Below are 18,332 nucleotides of genomic sequence, written 5' to 3'. Positions count from 1 at the left end.
ATTCATTTTTGAGAGAGAGAGAGAGAGCTAGTGCGAGCGTGATCTGGGGAGGGGCAGAGAGAGAGGAGGACGGAGAATGCGAAGTGAGCTTCTAGCTGAGAGCAGCGAGCCCAAGGTGGGGCTCAAACTCATGAACGGTGAGATCATGACCTGAGTTGAAGTTGGACACTCAACCAACTCAGCCAGCCAGTTGCCCCGATCCTTATTGTTACCTATCATCTGGTCAGTAAGAGCCTACCACAGTGTCACGATGCCTACGTCATTCACCTCACTTCACCTCGTCACTAGGCATTTTATCATCTCACGTCATCACAAGAAGGGTGAATACAGTACCATAAAATATTATGAAAGAGAGAGAGAGAGAGAGACCACATTCATACAACTTTTATTTTGGTATCTTGTTACAATTGTTCTATTTTGTTATTCGTTATTACTGCTAATCTCTAACTGTGCCTAATTTATCAGTTAAACTTTATCACAGGTAGGTAGGTGTTGGAAAGAACATAGTATATATAAGGTTTGGTCCTATCTGTGGTTTCAGGCATCCGCTGAGCGTCTTGGAATGTATCTCCCACAGATAAAGGTGGGGACTACTGTATTCTCTCATTTTATCTTCACTAAACCCTGGGGGAATGGGTCTCGAAGTGTGGTAGCCGCCTCGTCAGCATCACCTAGGAACCTCTTAGAAATGCGAATTCTCAGGCCCCACTCCTGCTCTACTGACTCAGACGCACTGGAGGTGGAAACTCGCTGTTTGTGTTTTGTTTTGTTTTTTTTTTTAATTTTTTTTTCAACGTTTATTTATTTTTGGGACAGAGAGAGACAGAGCATGAATGGGGAAGGGGCAGAGAGAGAGGGAGACACAGAATCGGAAACAGGCTCCAGGCTCTGAGCCATCAGCTCAGAGCCTGACGCCGGGGCTCGAACTCACGGACCGCGAGATCGTGATGTGGCTGAAGTCGGACGCTTAACCGACTGCGCCACCCAGGCGCCCCTGTTTGTGTTTTAATAAGCCCTCTGCGATTTTTTTTTTTTAATTTTTTTTTTTCAACGTTTATTTATTTTTGGGACAGAGAGAGACAGAGCATGAACGGGGGAGGGGCAGAGAGAGAGGGAGACACAGAATCGGAAACAGGCTCCAGGCTCTGAGCCATCAGCCCAGAGCCCGACGCGGGGCTCGAACTCACGGACCTGGCTGAAGTCGGACGCTTAACCGACTGCGCCACCCAGGCGCCCCGCCCTCTGCGATTTTGATACAGGCTAAAGTTCGAGAAATCCTGCTCTGTGTTGCCACAGGCGATATTATCATTGCCCTTGCACACGTGAGGTGAGGAGACATTATTACACTGAACAGAGCGGGTGGGCCCCAAATCTAAGTTGCAAACCTGCACCGTCTGATCCCAGAGATAACTGTTTTAGCAGTGTTTTCTTTATTTATTTTTAAATGTTTATTTAGAGAGAGAGAGAGAGTGTGTGCGTGCATGTTCGTGTAGGGAAGGGGCAGACAGAGAGAGAATCCCAAACAGCCTCAGTGCTGTCAATGCAGAGCCCGACACGGGGTTCAAACTCACCACCATGAGACCGGGGCCTGAGCCCAAATCAAGAGTCCGATGCTTATCGACTGAGCCACCCACGCGTTCCTATTCTAGTAGTGTTTTAAACTGGCTCCATAATGCCCAGTCCTTAAAATACTCTTCCCTGGGAGGAGGAGATTTGTGATGGTGCCCCAACTACTTAAATTAGCAAGCATCTGTTTTGGTCAGTTCCTGAAAATAAGCTCTAAGATGGAGATTGGCCTGCGGAGAGTTTTCAGGGGAGGACCTTTGGGGTCAACACCTGCAGGGTGTGAAGGAAGTCACTGGATGCAGGTGGCCCCTAGAGATGGGGCCTGACCCTGGGCCAGGTGTCTCACCAGAGAGCCTTCAGCTGCCAAGGCCCGCAGCAGCTGGGGCAATGAGCGCCTCAGCCCTGAGTGAGGAAAGCTGGGGGGTTCAGAGAGCATCCCCTAATATCCACCATGGCATTGCCCCCCCCCCCCAACCTTTTTTATAAAGTACCTGATATAACTGTTTAATGTGATTAAAGCGTTTCGATAAGTCAGGGAGAATTAAAATTGGCCTTCACCAGCCTTTCTTTCTTTCTTTTTTTTTTTAATGTTTATTTTTGAGAGAGAGAGAGAGCTTATGCGTGCACGCTACTGGGGGAGGGGCAGAGAGAGGGACACAGAAGCGCTGACAGCAGAGAGCCCCATGCAGGGCTCGAACTCATGAGCCCGAGATCATGACCTGAGCCGAAATCAAGAGTCAGACGCTTCACAGAATGAGCCAACCCAGCACCCCTGGCCTTCACCAGCCTTTCTGTAGCATCCTCAGAAATTAGGAGTCCAAGCTTAGCAACAACAAGGGGGAAAAAATGAGCAGTAGGATTTTCAAAACCAATTACGGAGAGAGGGAGAACAGAAAGTAACCACAGGAAACCGAAACCATAGGGTTCTGGAAAGTAGGAGGTCTGGTGGAGTCCAATGTTTTGGAGAGCCCCCCCAAACAGGCCATTGTTATTAGCAGGTGAGAAGCCATCTGGGGCCCTTGGGGGGCAGTTCTAGCAGGATGGCGGCAGTTGAAGAGAGGACACGAAATAAAGAAATTAAAGATTGTCCTTCCGTCAGTGTAAGGGAGAATCCACTCTTTCCAGAGGATTCTGCTTTTCTGTTTTCTTACGTGACAAAAACATGTATTATTTTGGCTAGAAACCTCCTATCGGTAGGGTATGATAAGCCAGTTTAAAGAAATGGTCTTGATGAAACATTTTGTCTCTCCATTTAGTTCAGTTAGTAAGCCACTCCCCCAGCGTATTTCTCACTGTAATATGTCTGGGAATGGGTTTGTTTGTTTGTTTGCTTGTTATTATTATTGTTACTTTTGCCGTTTGGGGTTGTGTCCGCAAAGTTATGCAGGTGACTATGAAGTACCAATTATCCTTTACATTTAAAACTCCCAAATCTGAATCAGAGAGAACTTAGGTGACAAATTCGTTTGTAATAAGTTTAAGAAAAATAAACGTTATTTGTATGAGGAAGTCTGGTGATACCGGGTAAATCTAACAAATACGCTGATTGCCATTTTTTCTCCCAAGCCACTAAACTGACCATGAAAGGGATAAAAGACGAAGACAATAGGGGCGCCTGGGTGGCTCAGTCATTTTAAGCATCCGACTATATTTTTTTAAATTTTTTTATTTTTTTTAATTTAACTTTGTTTTGTATTTTAAAAAATTGCATCCAAATTAGTTAGAGTATATAGTGAAGCAATGATTTCAGTAGATTCCTTAATGCCCCTTACCCATTTAGCCCATTCCCCCTCCCACAACCCCTCCAGCAACCCTCAGTTTGTTCTCCATATTTAGGAGTCTCTTGTTTTGTCCCCCTCCCTGTTTTTATATTATTTTTGTTTACCTTCCCTTATGTTCATCTGTTTTGTCTCTTAAAGTCCTCATATGAGTGAAGTCATAGGATTTTTGTTTTTCTTTGACTGACTAATTTCACTTAACATAATACCCTCCAGTTCCATCCACATAGTTGCAAATGGCAAGATTTCATTCTTTTTGATTACCGAGTAATACTCCATTGTATATATATACCACATTTTCTTTATCCATTCGTCCATCGATGGACATTTGGGCTCTTTCCATATTTTGGCTATTGTTGCTGGTGCTGCTATAAACATGGGGGTGCACGTGTCCCTTCGAAACAGCACACCTGTATTCCTTGGATAAATGCCTAGTAGTGCAATTGCTGGGTTGTAGGGTAGTTCTATTTTTAGTTTTTTGAGGAACCTCCATACTGTTTTCCAGAGTGGCTGCACCAGCTTACATTCCCATTTTTTAATTTTTATAAAATTTCTTATTCGTTTTTTTTGAGAGAGAGACAGAGTGTGAGTACGGGAGACGCAGAGACAGAATCTGAAGCAGGCTCCAGGCTCTGCTTTCAGCACAGAGCCCGATGTGGGGTTCGAACTCACAAACCTTGAGATCATGACCTGAGCTGAAGTCAGACACTTAACCAACTCAGCCACCCAAGCGTCCCAAGTGTCTGACCGTTGATTTCTGTTCAGGTCACGATCATGTGGTTCATGAGTTTGAGCCCCGCATTGGCTCTGTGCTGACAGCTCGGAGCTTCCTTGGGATTCTCTCTCACGCTGTCTCTCTCTCAAAATAAATACATAAACTTTAAAAAAAAAAAAAAAGATGAAGACAATAGGAGAGGAAGTAGAAGTACAAACAAAGTGCAAGCTGGAGAGCACTTGCCCAAGTGGAAGCTGCCAGAAGCACAGAAGCAGATGAGTGCAACCAGAGAACCCCAGAAAGATTCAGGAAGCAGGAGTTGTCTCTGATGGGAACATACTTGGTTGATAGACTTGTATAAAAGCGGCACTAAAATGAATCTCACATCCGCTCCCTGGTGTGCGTGGAAGAACAGAGGTTTTACCCTACAGAGAATTTAAACCAGAGAAACTCTGACTTCAGGGACCCCAGGCATTGTAGAGGACTGGTCACAAGCGCAGATAGGGGGCAAAAGAAAAATCTGAACATCTGAACTACGAGAAACTCTCCTTAATCCTCTTTCCAGTTCAACTCTGAGAACACAGGCACCGAGAAACTAAGCGGGGAATATAAATTGCAGGAAAATAGGGGCGCCTGGGTGGCTCAGTCGGTTAAGTGGTTGACTTTTGATTTCTGCTCAGGTCATGATCTCAAGGTTCATGAGTTTGAGCCCTGCACCGGGCTCTGCGCTGACAGAGCGGAGCCTGCTTAGGATTCTCTGTCTCCCTCTCTTCCTCTGCCCCTCCCGTGCTCCCTCTGTCTCTTTGAAAATAAAGACATAAACTTAAAAAAAAAAAAAACAAAAAACATTTAATTGCAGGAAGATAAAAAAGTTTTACGGGAAGTGAAACACAAGCATGGAGACTACGAGACTCAATCTGGAATTATGTTGAGCTTGTAATAATGATGCAAAACAGAATGTTGGTCTTCCCAAAAGATAAGGGGAAGGGGGAGGTATTAATTGGGAGGTGTGTGTTTGAAAAATGTGGTCGAGGAGTACCTAAGAGGGCTGAGTACTCCTCTTCCATAGTAGGAAGCCAACAGATAATCTTGAAAACATGGCATGTGTAAGGTTGGATACAGATGTGTAAGATAATTTTATGTACACCCAAATACTTTGAAATGCCCACCTATGGCATTTTCTGTGAACAGGTTGTAGAAAAATAGATGGCCTCTTTTATAGTTTTTCTTTGTAATTAATGAAGTAATCTTTGCATGTACCAAGGGTATGATACATTACTTAACCCACTGGAGTGTATTGTTCCTGCTATAAAAGCCTTTATGGAAACGAGGGCAGAAAATTAGGCCTTTAAATTACAAAGACTTCAGGTTGATTATGCTGAGAAAATAAGCCCACTTATGGAGATGGTTTTTTTTTTTTTAATCATAATCGAATACAGACTGACATTATTGTCAGTGTGTGGCAGGCGACTGTGTTTGATTAACTTCATGGATATAACGGCAGAATTTCTTTTTATCCCCAATAAGTGACTCAGGTAAAACAGATCAATACGTAACGGTGAAATGTCTCCTTGACTATTGTGTACTCAATTACACTGAGTAGAATTTGACTCATATTTTACCCCAATCTCAATATTCATTCACTGCTGGTACTGAATTGTGAACCTTTTCAATATAGAGTACATGCTTTTAATAGACTGGACTTCGTGTTTTGACTGGGTTTCAGTTTATAAAGTCAAAGGTTTTATAAATCTTAGCAAAACATATGTACCACTTCATGTCATTCTTGGGCATAAGTTCACTTCTTCTCCACGAGTTAATTTTAGTGCCTTTAAAATTTTAGTGTCTTTAAAATTTTCATTATTAATAATATTTTATGTATGAGAAAAGTGCTTTTCCTTGACAAATTCTAAACCTGTGAATTCAGTAACTTGAAGGAAGATGATTTGAGTCATTGTGGGGATTACGTTTCAAGACACCTAATTTTCCCCCACTTTGCTCTTTCCTTGAGTGTCACAAATATGAATTAACCTCACTCTTGCCCTAATGGAGCATATACTCTGAATGGAGAGATTCTGTATGTATACACACACACACACACACACACACGTTTAAATATGGCAGACACTGTTGTGCGTCTCAAGAGAGGTACACACGAAGCACTTTGAGAGTCCAATCACTTCCAATGTGATACTTTGGTCACATCTTGAAGAAAATCTTCATTTCTTGACTTGTCAATCATTAATGCATGGATCTCAGAGATTCAGGCTGCTCCTCGTTCTTTAGAAAGCGTTCTCAGACCTCAAAAGCTGGGGCCAGGCTGGAGAAGCTGGGGCTTTGCCTTGAAAAATGAGATGCCCCCCCAATAGGAAGTGGGTCAGGTGCTCATAGACAAGTCCAGGTATACATGCGAAGGGAAACCCATCACACAGGGGAGCCTGAGGTTGGGTGGTAGGAGGTAGTGAAGCCAGTTGGTTGGGGCAGGGAGGTAGAACAGGATGCTCAGCCTACAGACAGCCAGTGGCATCAGAAGATCTGGGACAAAAGGTGGCCTGAGATTCAGGGGGCGCCTGGGTGGCTCAGGTGGTTGAGTGTCCAACTTCTGCTCAGGTGACGATCTAGTGGTTCGTGAGCTCAAGCCCCACATCAGGCTCTCTGTTGTCAGCACAGAGCTCACTTCAGATCCTCTGTCCCCCTCTCTTTTTGCCCCCCCCTTGTGCTCTCTCTCTCTCTGTCTCTCTCCCAAATAAATAAACATTTAAAAAAAAGTGGCCTGCAATTCAGTCTTTTTCATGAATCTCAAAAACTTTATTTGGAGCAAAGCCAGACACAAATGCACACGTATAATATGGAATTATATCAAACTCTAAGAAAGGCCAGTGTGACCTATCGTGACAGATGGCAGGTCAGTGGTTGCCTAGGGCTGCAGGTGGGGTGGCTTACTGATCGCAAAGGGGCATGAGGGAGCTTTTGGGGTGATGTCAATGTTCTACTTTGATTGTGGTGGTGGTTTCCGGGGCACATACATCTGCCAATCTCATCAAATGTATACTTAATATGGATTCATTTTACCGTATATAAGTTATACCTCAAAGTTGATTGTGAAAAAATCATTTCCTCAGAAAATTCTTTTCTGAGCACCCTTCCCAAACTAGGTCAGGCTCCCTAGTATGCACATACTTCATAATCTGTATTTTCTTCCACTGCATTTCCCCGAGTTTGTGATTATGTTCTTATTGGTTTCCTGTTAGTTAACCGCCTCTAGACGGGGAGCATCAGCAGGGCATGATCCCATCTCTCTGGCTTACCACAGGTTGGAACAGAGGCAGCGGGAGCTGGGAAGGAAGCCAGCCCACAGCCACATGGCTTGAGTCCCAAGGCAAGGCTACAATTACTAGGATGACTGGAGAAAGCAAGACTAAGCCTCATCCCTGAAGGGACAAGGGTCCACTCTGCAGTGGGAAGATCCCAGGCTCTGATACAGATTGCCTTGAGCTTCAATCCTGGCCCAGTCACTTAGTTAAACACATAGCATAAGGCGTAGTAGGGCCTCAGTAAAGTAAAATTAGAGACATCATCTTCATGGGAATTTTTATCAAGACAGAGACTTGGGTTTAGAATTAAAGCAAAAGATCAGGGGCACCTGGGTGGCTCAGTCAGTTAAACATCCGACTCTTGGTTTCAGCTCAGGTCATGATCTCACAGTTTGTGAGTTCGAGCTCTGAGTCGGGCTCTGCACTGACAGCACGCAGCCTGCTTGGGGTTCTGTCTCTTACCCTCTCTCGGCCTCTCCGTTTCTCTCTCTCTCTCTCAAAATAAATAAAGTTTAAAAAATTTTTAAAAAATTTTTTAAATAAAGCAAAAGATCAAAACCAGACTCATGGTAAGTCTGACTTAAATCATCATTTCTAAGAATTGAACTCGAATTTCCAAAAGTTTCTATGGTAAAAATTTATGTTTGTGACCACAGTTCCCTCAGCTATGAAATGGGCCTCATAGAATCTACCACATAGGCTGGTTGTCAAGGTCAGATGCTGTCACGTATGTAAATGTCTCAGTGCCGTGTCCGGCAAATCATGCTTGATGAAGAGTAGCTGAGGCTATTCGTGTTAGTAGCTCTGCTGGAACAATAAACATTGAACCACCATTCACATTGAGAACAGCCCAAGTTTCCCCTCTCATTGGACTTTGTGGCAGGGTGGATCTCCGTCCCATCTCCCCTGCTTCCATTTGAACAACACGCATGGGGTTAGGTCCCAAAGCCTGGAATCAGGTGAGCTTACAGGGAGGGCTGAAATGGATCTGTCTCCTGGGAAAAGGACGCTTGTGGGAGCAGGAAAGAGACAGGTGGGTCACACATGTGCAGGCAGTGCCTTGAAAGGTTTCTGGTTGCAACTGAAAGTCTACAAATTAAAAAAAAAAAATCAGTTTTAGCTATTCTTTTTTTTAATGTTTATTTTATTTTTGAGAGAGAGAGAGAGAATGAGCGGGGGGGGGGGGGGGGGGCGGGGGGAAGGCAGAGAGAGAGGGAGACACAGGATCCGAAGCAGGCTCCAGGCTCCGAGCTGTCAGCGCAGAGCTTGAACCCATGAACCTCAAGATCATGACCCGAGCCGAAGTCGGACGCTCAACTGGCTGAGCCGCCCAGGCGCCCCCATTATTCCTATTTAAAATGGAGAACTCCAGAGGACGGTTCGATGAACTAGCAACCACTTAGCATCTCTGCTTCCCTGGCAAGTTGCCGCCAGCAGACTCTGCCGGGTTCTTTCATAGATGAATGGCACTCTTACTCATGAAAGCTACTTTGCAAGTCTACAAATATAATTAACTTGTTGGGTATGCTTGGGAGTGCAGCCAGAAGGGTGATAGGGAATCTGGCAACGTGTGGAAAAGTTCCTTCCATTTATAAAATTGTTCCAAACAATGTATACCCAGAAGGAAAGGTTGACCCAAAAGCCCTGTACGGGGGATCACAGACACTCTGTGAAAATTCCGGCATTTAAAGGAGAGGCTTCTTAGATGGTGTGACACCGGGACTCTTCATTTTTTTTAGTTTATTTATTTATTTTGAAAGAGACAGAGCAGGGGAGAGGCAGAGAGAGAATCCCAAGCCGGCTCTGTACTGACAGCGCAGAGCCTGACTCGGGGCTCGAACCCACAAACCACAGGATCGTGACCAACCTAGCCACCCAAATGCCCCAACACAGGATTCTTAAAGTGCACGTAGCACCAGCCTCTGCCCCAGAGCTCCAGCCTGCCCTTCCCGAAGGCCTACCCTATAGATTTTGGACTGTGGGGCCCCACAATTTCATAGGCCAATTCCTTGCAATCAATCAATCTGTCTATCATATATATCTCATACAGGTTTTTTTCTTCTTTGGTGGAATCCTGACTGATACCATTATCAAGCCCATTTCTTCATTTTTTTTATTTTAATGATTATCGATTTTTGAGAGGGAGAGAGTGCGAGCAGGGGAGGAGCAGAGGGAGAGGGAGACAGAGGATCCGAAGCGGGCTCTGTGCTCTGTGCTGACAGCAGAGAGCCCAGTGTGGGTCTCAAACTCACAAACGGGGAGATTACGACCTGAGCCAAAGTGGGACGCTTAACCAACTGAGCCACTCAGGCAGCCCAAGCCCGTTTCCACCATGGACAACTGATCTTAATCCTCTGGGGACCTCTAAGAGCTAGTGTAGCCCATGTGCTGGGGGGTGACGGTGCCGGGGTATTTATACACCAATTCTTATCAATCACGGATTCGTTCCCTGACACTTTCACCCTACCGCGCATGTATATAGAGAGGGCTTTGGAGGCCAAAGAGAGTTTGCACTGGTGCTGGCAGTAAGGAAATGGATGGCATAGAAGGAAAATAATGGTCAATTCCTAGGAGATGTGGGTGGCCCAGTGACACTATCTGCTGCATCTCTGAACAGAGTAAAGTTTCAAGAGACAAAATACAAGATAGAAAAGTACAAAGGTGAGAAAGGAAATGCTTCAAAGTGTCCATCTGCCCCCATCCATGTTCCTGGGGGTTCCTGAGGTGCCCTACCCTCACCCTCACCCACCCACACTCAAATGATTACTTCTCTATATTGTCTCAGGGGATGCCTGAGTACATCTCAGTACATCTGCACTGAGTACATCTCAGTACATCTGCACAGAGTACCAAGGTCAAGAGTGGGAAAGAGACTGTTGATGGGGGCTTCTTCATGCCTTTACATGCAAGGAATGTTACAACATTCTTTTTTTTTTTTTTTTAATTTTTTAATGTTTTATTTATTGCTGAAAGAGATAGAGCACAAGCTGGTGAAGAGCTGAGAGAGAGGGGGACACAGAATCTGAAGCAGGGTCCAGGCTCCGAGCTGTTGGCACAGAGCCCGAAGACGAGCTCGAACTCACAAGCCATGAGGTCATGATCTGAGCCAAAGTCAGATGTTTAACCGATTGAACCACCGAGGGGCCCCACAACCTTCTTCATAAGAAAGACTAGGGGCATCTGGGTGGCTCAGTCGGTTAAGCATACGACTCTTGGTTTGGGCTCAAGTCATGATCTCACCGTTCGTGAGTTCGAACCCCGTGTAGGGCTCTTCGCTGCCAGTGTGGAATCTGTTTGGGATTCTCTTTCTCTCTCTTTCTCTCTCTGTGCCCCTCTCCTGCTCACACTCTCTCAAAAATAAACAAACTTTAATTTGTTTTTAATGTTTCTTTATTTTTGAGAGAGAAAGAGAGAGAAAGACAGGGTGAGCATGGGAGGGGCAGAGAGAGGGAAATACAGAGTCCGAAGCAGGCTCCAGGCCCTGAGCTGTCAGCACAGAGCCCGATGTGGGGCTCAAACTCACGAACTGTAAGATCGTGACCTGAGCCGAAGTCGGACTCTCAACCGACTGCGCCATCCAGGCACCCTTCAAAATAAATAAACTTTAACAAAATTTAAAAAAGGAAGACTATAGCAGACTATTCCATAATAAATCACAAAACGCAATTTACATTCTGTCTACATAGAGGTAACCTATCAAAATGACAAATTTTAGTTTTTACTGTATTTAAAAATCCTCCTTGAAAGGCTGCCAGGCATAGTATGTAAGATCGTGGATGGTGGAGCCAGGGTGCCTGGATTCAAAGTCCAGCTTGAGTCACTTTCCTGGCATTTTTGGCCAAGCCGCTTAACACTTAGGTCTCAGTTTCTTCATCTGTAAAATGGTCTTTGCTGTGAAGATTAAATGAATTAATATATTTGAAGGACTTAGACAAGTGAGTGACAATTTGATAACACTGTAGGTTTAGTAACTAGAACGAAAATAAAAACGTAAAACAAATCTTAGATGCTCCCCTATCTTTCCTCTTTATGCAGCCGACCATTTTCCCCCCTATTTCATCAAGCACTATTCTAGGCACCAGAGTTATAAGCTGAGACCAGAACAAAGCCTGTGGCTTCATAAAGCTTTTACTTTAGCAGGAGCGAGACGACCACATTCCCGAATAAATGATACAGCGTCCTACAGTGATGGCTAAGCAGCAAATGATCCCAGATAACACACGGAGAATTGACTCTGTGCCACCCAGTGTTCTCAGCTCCTTAACTATAAGATCATTTAAATCCTCTCAAAAGCCCTTCAATGGTTATTTTCATGCTCATGTTGTCCAGGAGGAACCTGCCAAGACAAGGTCAGGTGGCGTGACCGTGGGGCAAGGGGGCAGGGCTGGCGTCTGAATCTAGGCCATCCACTTACCTCCAGGGTTGTATGATCAAGAGGCTGGAGGCAGGGATCCCAGTGCAGAGAAGAAGCAGCGAACCCAGGTGATCCTGGGCTGGGACAGAATCCTGGGTTGAGACCTGAGCAGTGGCAAGGGTTGAAGCCATGAGTTTGGAAGCCATCTGGGGACATTCCTTTGAGGGACCCTAAAAAAATCAATCAATCAAAAGAAGAGTGAGTAGCTTAGAGTAGTACTATATAAATGTGTTGTTAATAGAATTATCATCATTATCATTATCATTATAACTGACTCATGCTTCCTTATGAAAGGTAGAGCTGGCTTGAGGGGCCATGTTGGAGAGGAAATTAATGAGTAGTAAGTGAGATCATATCATTAGAGCAATTAAGAAGTCATGAATACTGCAATTCTCTAATTAAGGGTTGTTAGATGGGGCTTACACTACCCTTTCCTGATATTTCAGAGCGAGAAAGGGACCTTTCATTTATTACTGGCTTTTTTCCCTTTAATGGATGATCAGTGTGCCAGTATACCCTGCTTTTCAAAAGTTCACGTTGGGCCACTTCACTTTTAGGAAGGACCTACACCTGTTTTCGCTAACAGGGAGCAATCCCAAGAGGATTTTCACTTCTATGAAAAAAGGCAAAAAGCGAAAATAACGTTCAGTGTTTGTTTTGCAGCGAGCCGTTATAGAGGCAGCACTTACCCCGAACGGTGAGAGTGACCCCATCGAGCTCCTTCCCCGGAAACTACGCTCAACACCTCAGCAACAAGCCGCCAGAGCTTTGGACCAGGTCTGTGAGCATCTGTGCTTTACCTTGATTTATTTTGTGCATTTGTGAACAAGATGTGTTCTAAGGTATCAGAAGAGCCTAAGAGAGTTGATTTTGGGGGTTTGGGGATACTCAGATTTTTCATATAAGCTGCTAGTAATTGTTTCTTCACTTTACAACATTTCGGCTTATCAAAGTTTTCATAGGAACGTTCTATTCTCAGCGGGGGAAACCTGTATACCAAGATCTGTGTTGGGGATGGTGGCTGAGGAGGGAGACCTTGAGCCCACATGCAATGCAGGTTCAAAGGCAGGTCCCGCCCTTCGGTCTCCCACCAAGGGTCGTCTGTAACTTACTTCCAAGTGCCTAAATGGCCCTGTTGTGCAAAAGAGTGTGATCTCTGGAATCAAATCCATTAGGTCCAAATCCATTTCCTTAGTATCTGAGATCTTGGGCCAATCGCTTAGCCTCTTTATGCGTCAGTCTCCTTGTCTGTTCAGTGAAGATGCAAAGAGTGCCAACCTCATGAATTCCATAGAGCAGGGGTCAGCAAATTATGGCTTGTGGGCCAAATTCAACCTGCAACTTACTTTTGTAAAGTTTTACTGGAACGTGGCCAAATCCATTTGTTTACACTTTGGCTTTCAGAGCTGAATACTATGACAGAGATATTACGGGTCACAAAGTTGGGAATAATTTACCATCTGGCCATTTACAGAAAAAGTTTGCCAGCGCCTGACCTAAAGGAGTAAATAAGACAATGCATATAAATGCGTATCCCGGTTCCTGGCACACCACAAGAACCCTTTGAATAATAATGATTAGCTTTCTCTATTGCCAAAAATGCAAGAACCATTCACTAAGGCCTAAAATATTCAGCTAATAATCATAAACACTGTGAATCTGAATGGATTTCTGAAATGTTTGGGAAGTCAGCCCAACATCGCTGTACTGCATTGTTCTTTTGGTATTTAGTTATGTCATTCATTCATTCATTCATTCGCGGATTTATTGGATTCCAGTTGTTTTCACATATCTGGTATATCTACAAGGTTAGTGGGCCAGTCATCCATGGGCACGAATCTATGCCTGATGAATATTCACGTGGAGAGGGGGCCAGAAAACATTTGGCACTGGGGGGAGACAGAGATATTAAAGCCAGTGTGGGGGTTTGTCCTGTGATCCTTGGGTCTGTGTCTGAGTCCTTGCAAGGGAAACTCTGCTTTTACGTGACAGCATGAGAGAGGGGAGCATGCTCACCTCTGCTTTGTTTGTTTGTTTATTTTAAATTCAAGTTAGTTAACATATAGTGTAATAATGGTTTCAGGACTAGAATTTAGTGATTCATCCCTTACGTACAACACCCAGTGCTCATCACAAGTTTCCTCCTTAATGCCCATCACCCCTTCAGCCCACCTCCCCACCGAGCACCCCACCAGCAACCCTCAGTTTGTTCTCTGTATTTAAGAGTCTCTTATGGTTTGTCTCCCTCTCTGTTTTTATATTATTTTTGCTTCCCTTCCCTTATGTTCTGCTGTTTCGTATCTTAAATTCCACATGAGTGAAATCACATGATACTTGTCTTTCTCTGACTTATTTCACTTAGCATAATACACTGTAGTTTCATCCACGTTATTGCGAATGGCAATATTTCATTCTTTTTGATCACCAAGTAATACTCCATTGTATATATATACCACATCTTCTTTATCCATTCATCCATCGATGGACATTTGGGCTCTTGCCATGCTTTGGCTATTGTTGATAATGCTGCTATAAACATTGGGATGCGTGTAGCCCTTTGAATCAGCACTCCTATATCCTTTGGATAAATACCTAGTAGTACCATTGCTGGGTCATAGGGTAGTTCTGTTTTTAACTTTTTGAAGAGCCTCCATGCTGTTTCCCAGACTGGCTGCCCCAGTCTGCATTCCCCCCAGCAGTGCAAGAGGGTTCCCCTTTCTCCGCATCTTCGCCAACATCTGTTGTTGCCTGAGTTGTTAATGTTAGCCAATTTGACAGGTGTGAGGTGGTATCTTATTGTTCACCTATGCTTTGTGTCCCATGGGCAAAGTGGGAAATAAAATGGAGAGAAGGGCAGAAGGGCATTCCCTCTCCATCAGTGTGGTGCATACCATGGCCACAGCTTGTTTTGCTGGACTATAGTCTTGGAGTCATCGGGGGATGGTGCCCTAGGACCACTCTTACTGCTGTCTGTCACTCGCATGGGATATGCGTGCAGTGTGGAGGGTTAAGAAGAAAGGCTTTCTCCAACAGACACTAGCATGGCGCCCTAGAATGGATTAAGAAACCTTAAAACTGCCCATAAATAGCTGGGTGAAATTTTGAGGAGGGCAGAGGCCCTTGCCCTAAACATGTGGGTAGAAACTCATGGAACTGACGTTATCAATGCTATCAAGTTCATTTTCATATGCACAAGTTGGTGAGACCTAGTGAGACTCCATTGCATGCTTAGGACAGAAACATGACTGAGGACCCATTCTGCTTGGACCCACAGAAGCCTTGTTTCAAAGTGATTTAAAGACCCTGATAAATGCCGAAACGTCAAAAATAGCTATCTCCTCTTTGCCACTCTTACAGGTCAAAGAGCTAGAAAGAAACTTTAGCTCATCTTGTCCCACCTCCTTGTTTTACAGACAGGAAAACTCAGAGGAAATCACATATATTTCATTAATGGGAGAGCCCGGACCACACACTAGTTGCAATCTCATCTGAGGTGGGAAAGGGACAGGCCTGGAGGTGGCCCAGGAATTGGTCAGGTAGAGTCTTCTGCTGCCCAGAAAGAGTAGTGCCACACAGGCCCATTTCTGCCATTTGCTGGAGAGCAGGTCAAGAGTACAAATGGAGGTCCGTGCGCTATTTATCTAAAAATACGTTATAAGTCAAGCTAGCAAACAGTGCAATAAAATGTTTCATCCTCCTATCTTGACAAATACACTTCCGTAAAAATACGCAAATCCTGGTTCAAGTGAGAAATCTCAGACCCTGAGGCCCCGTGGACTCCTCACCTTGTGTAGTAGGGTACCATCTGAGGAGGGCCAGAATGGTTAAAATTAGAGTTCCAGGTCAGGGTCTCTCTTGCTGTGTTGTAAGCACAGTACTGGTGTCCAATGTGGTGGCAAAAATTTATAATCAGGACAAGGAGAAACCACAAAAAAACAAACAAAAAACCCAAAAAACATTTCTTAAAGCACATGCCAATGAGCTATGGCCCTGTGTCCCCTAAATACACCCTAGCTGCCCGCCCCCTTTCCTTTCCTGAGTCCAGCTGTGCTAAAATGGAAGCAACAACCATTACAAAACATTTCAACTAATAGAAGTTCAGTCTGGTAGGCAGGAGGTAATCTTCGGGAACATCTACTTTGCAGGGAAGCAGAGAATTTTGAAACCATATTGGGATAAATAATATGGGGTCCTGTAGACAGAAACCAATTAAGTCGAACCCCAGGTCGAGACTTCCCTAGTTGTCATCTCTACATAATAATCTCTATTCCAAGGCTCTCAGGGCCACCTGAGCCTGTTTGGTCTCATTCAAACTCAGAAAAAGAAAAATGTTCATTTTATTTGAACCAGAAGAGGGGAACATAGATTCTTTCTGTTCATTTTCATAGGCCATTGACTTCCACAGACTGCTTCTTTAGGTGGTTTGGTAATCGTCCTTACTTAACATTCGGTGATATTCTATATGCTTTTAGCAATAGGAGTAGTGAACCAGTTAATCTTGAAAACACATCTTGTCCTAATTTCATCATTATTTTGACCACCCCTTCTTTTTGACTTCATTTAGAGTGTCCTCACTCCTTATTTCTGTATCCAAACAGAGGAAGGGTTCAATTTTCTTACATTCTCCCAAGTGGTTTTGCCTAAAATGGGAGCAAATTACATTCACAGCAGAAGAAAATTACGGGCTTACGTACTTTATATTTTCAACAGTACATCTTCAAGAGTGTTTCTGTTGATCAACTGAGGAACTAGGACACTCAAGACCTTAAGGCAAGTCAAGCATCTCTTAAGACAGTTTATCATGACGCTGTTCAAAAACCACTTCGCAAAGCCTTGGAAGTGACTTGGGAATCGGAAAGGTTTCCTTAACTAGTTGATATCAGTGACTAAGGAAGGAAAGATGCATAGAGTTACTTAAGAAATGTAAACAATGACAATTGCATAGACTAGTGTACCATGGTCTTATTTGATTTTGTCATTCATCAAAATCCACAAATATTTCTTGAGAACCCTTTAAGTACTTGATGCAGATCAATAGTGTTTTGAATTTCAAGGACAACAACTAATCGATACAAAATTGGCAACCAGCATGAGAAAAAAATCAATTTCTGGTGGCTAATGTAACCGTACTTCTTAGTTGCTAGTTACAAGTTTTTGCTTGGTTCACCCACTTACACTTACTAATTATGAATCGTGTTTAGAATGCCATCAGTGCTTTTAAGGAATATCTCCTGAAGCTGGGTTACACAATTTTCCTTATACAATTTGTCTTAAAAAGGAAAAAACCCACAAACTACCTGACATTCCTGCCTGCAAGGGGATTTTAGTATACATGAAAGGAAATAAAAATGTATAAATAATATACAAATATGTACAACTTTTTTTAAGTTTATTTATTTATTTTGGCGGGGGGGAGGGAGAGAAAATCCCAAGCAGGCTCCACACTCAGTGTGGGGCCTGACACAGGGCTCTATCTCATGAACTGTGAGATCATGACCTGAGCTGGAATCAAGAGTCAGACACTCAACCTACTGAGCCACCTAGATGCCCCATAAATATATACAAATTTAAATAAAAATTATATATGTAGATATATAGATATAGATATAGATACATAAAACTAACAACCCAGAAGGATTCTGGGAAGAGGGCAACCTGAGCACATGATTTTTACTATTTCCCTCAGCTTTCTGCTGTGGTGAATCAACTCATAAGTTAAAGGCTTGTGTGTGTGTGTGTGTGTGTGTGTGTGTGTGTGTGTGTGTGTGTTTGTGTGGGTGCATGGGTTGGGTATATGGTATAGAGATGCCCATGTTTCACTCTAGGAACCTGGAGGGGATCCTACACTTCTAGGATCTTCAGTCTTCCCACATGACCTCCCAGAAATCAGGTTAGGAGAAGGCACCTTCTCTGTGGCATGATTTCAATCGCCCAGGAGGTGGGAGACCATTCTCTCTGATCTGTCCTGGAGTCGGGAACTCTGATTCCAAGGCCTTGTAGTGTAGGAATTGACTAAACCTGTGGAGATAAACCTTTCTTTCCTGCTCACCGATGAATCTCTGAGACACGTTGCTGATTCCATGAATGTTGCCATTGCTGCGGGGAACCGGTGCTATGAACTGCTTCCCTTCCAATGGGCCAAAAACAGCAGCCACTCAAAGCCCAAACCTGGAGAAGACCAAGATAATAGAATCCTCAGCATCAATCAGTTCTGTTGTTTCACCTGTGGTTTAACATGAAAAATTTCTGACTTCATTGTTCTGCAAGGCCACCATGGCCTGACCGTCTTCACCAACCCTACACAAATGTTCTTGGAGTTCTTACTGCAGTGACTGGACATGTGATTCACGGATCAATTAAGGTGACATAGTTTCAAGGACAAGAGTTATAGTATTAGAAGAAAACTACAAAAATCTATGATGATAATCCCTATTAAAAAAAGGAAATGCAAAAAAAAAAAAAAAAAAAAGAAAAGAAATTGTGAGAAAGCAAAAGGTTTTAGAAATTTTATTTATTTTTTTAAGTAGGCTTTCACGCCCAGCATT

The 18,332-nt window shown here is 43.8% G+C and overlaps 1 long non-coding RNA gene across 1 annotated transcript in view; it reads left to right on the top strand.

Annotated features, from left to right (window-relative positions):
- Positions 1-18,332, top strand: part of LOC123595366 — a 159,526-nt gene that overhangs the window by 86,281 nt on the left and 54,913 nt on the right. The window contains exon 3 of the long non-coding RNA XR_006711148.1: positions 12,451-12,564. This is a non-coding gene — a long non-coding RNA (uncharacterized LOC123595366). The remainder of the gene's footprint in view (positions 1-12,450; positions 12,565-18,332) is intronic.

The sequence above is a fragment of the Leopardus geoffroyi genome, chromosome X (genome assembly GCF_018350155.1).
Source record: "Leopardus geoffroyi isolate Oge1 chromosome X, O.geoffroyi_Oge1_pat1.0, whole genome shotgun sequence".
Taxonomy (NCBI): Eukaryota; Metazoa; Chordata; class Mammalia; order Carnivora; family Felidae; genus Leopardus; species Leopardus geoffroyi.
This window is presented reverse-complemented; position numbering and strand designations above follow the sequence as displayed.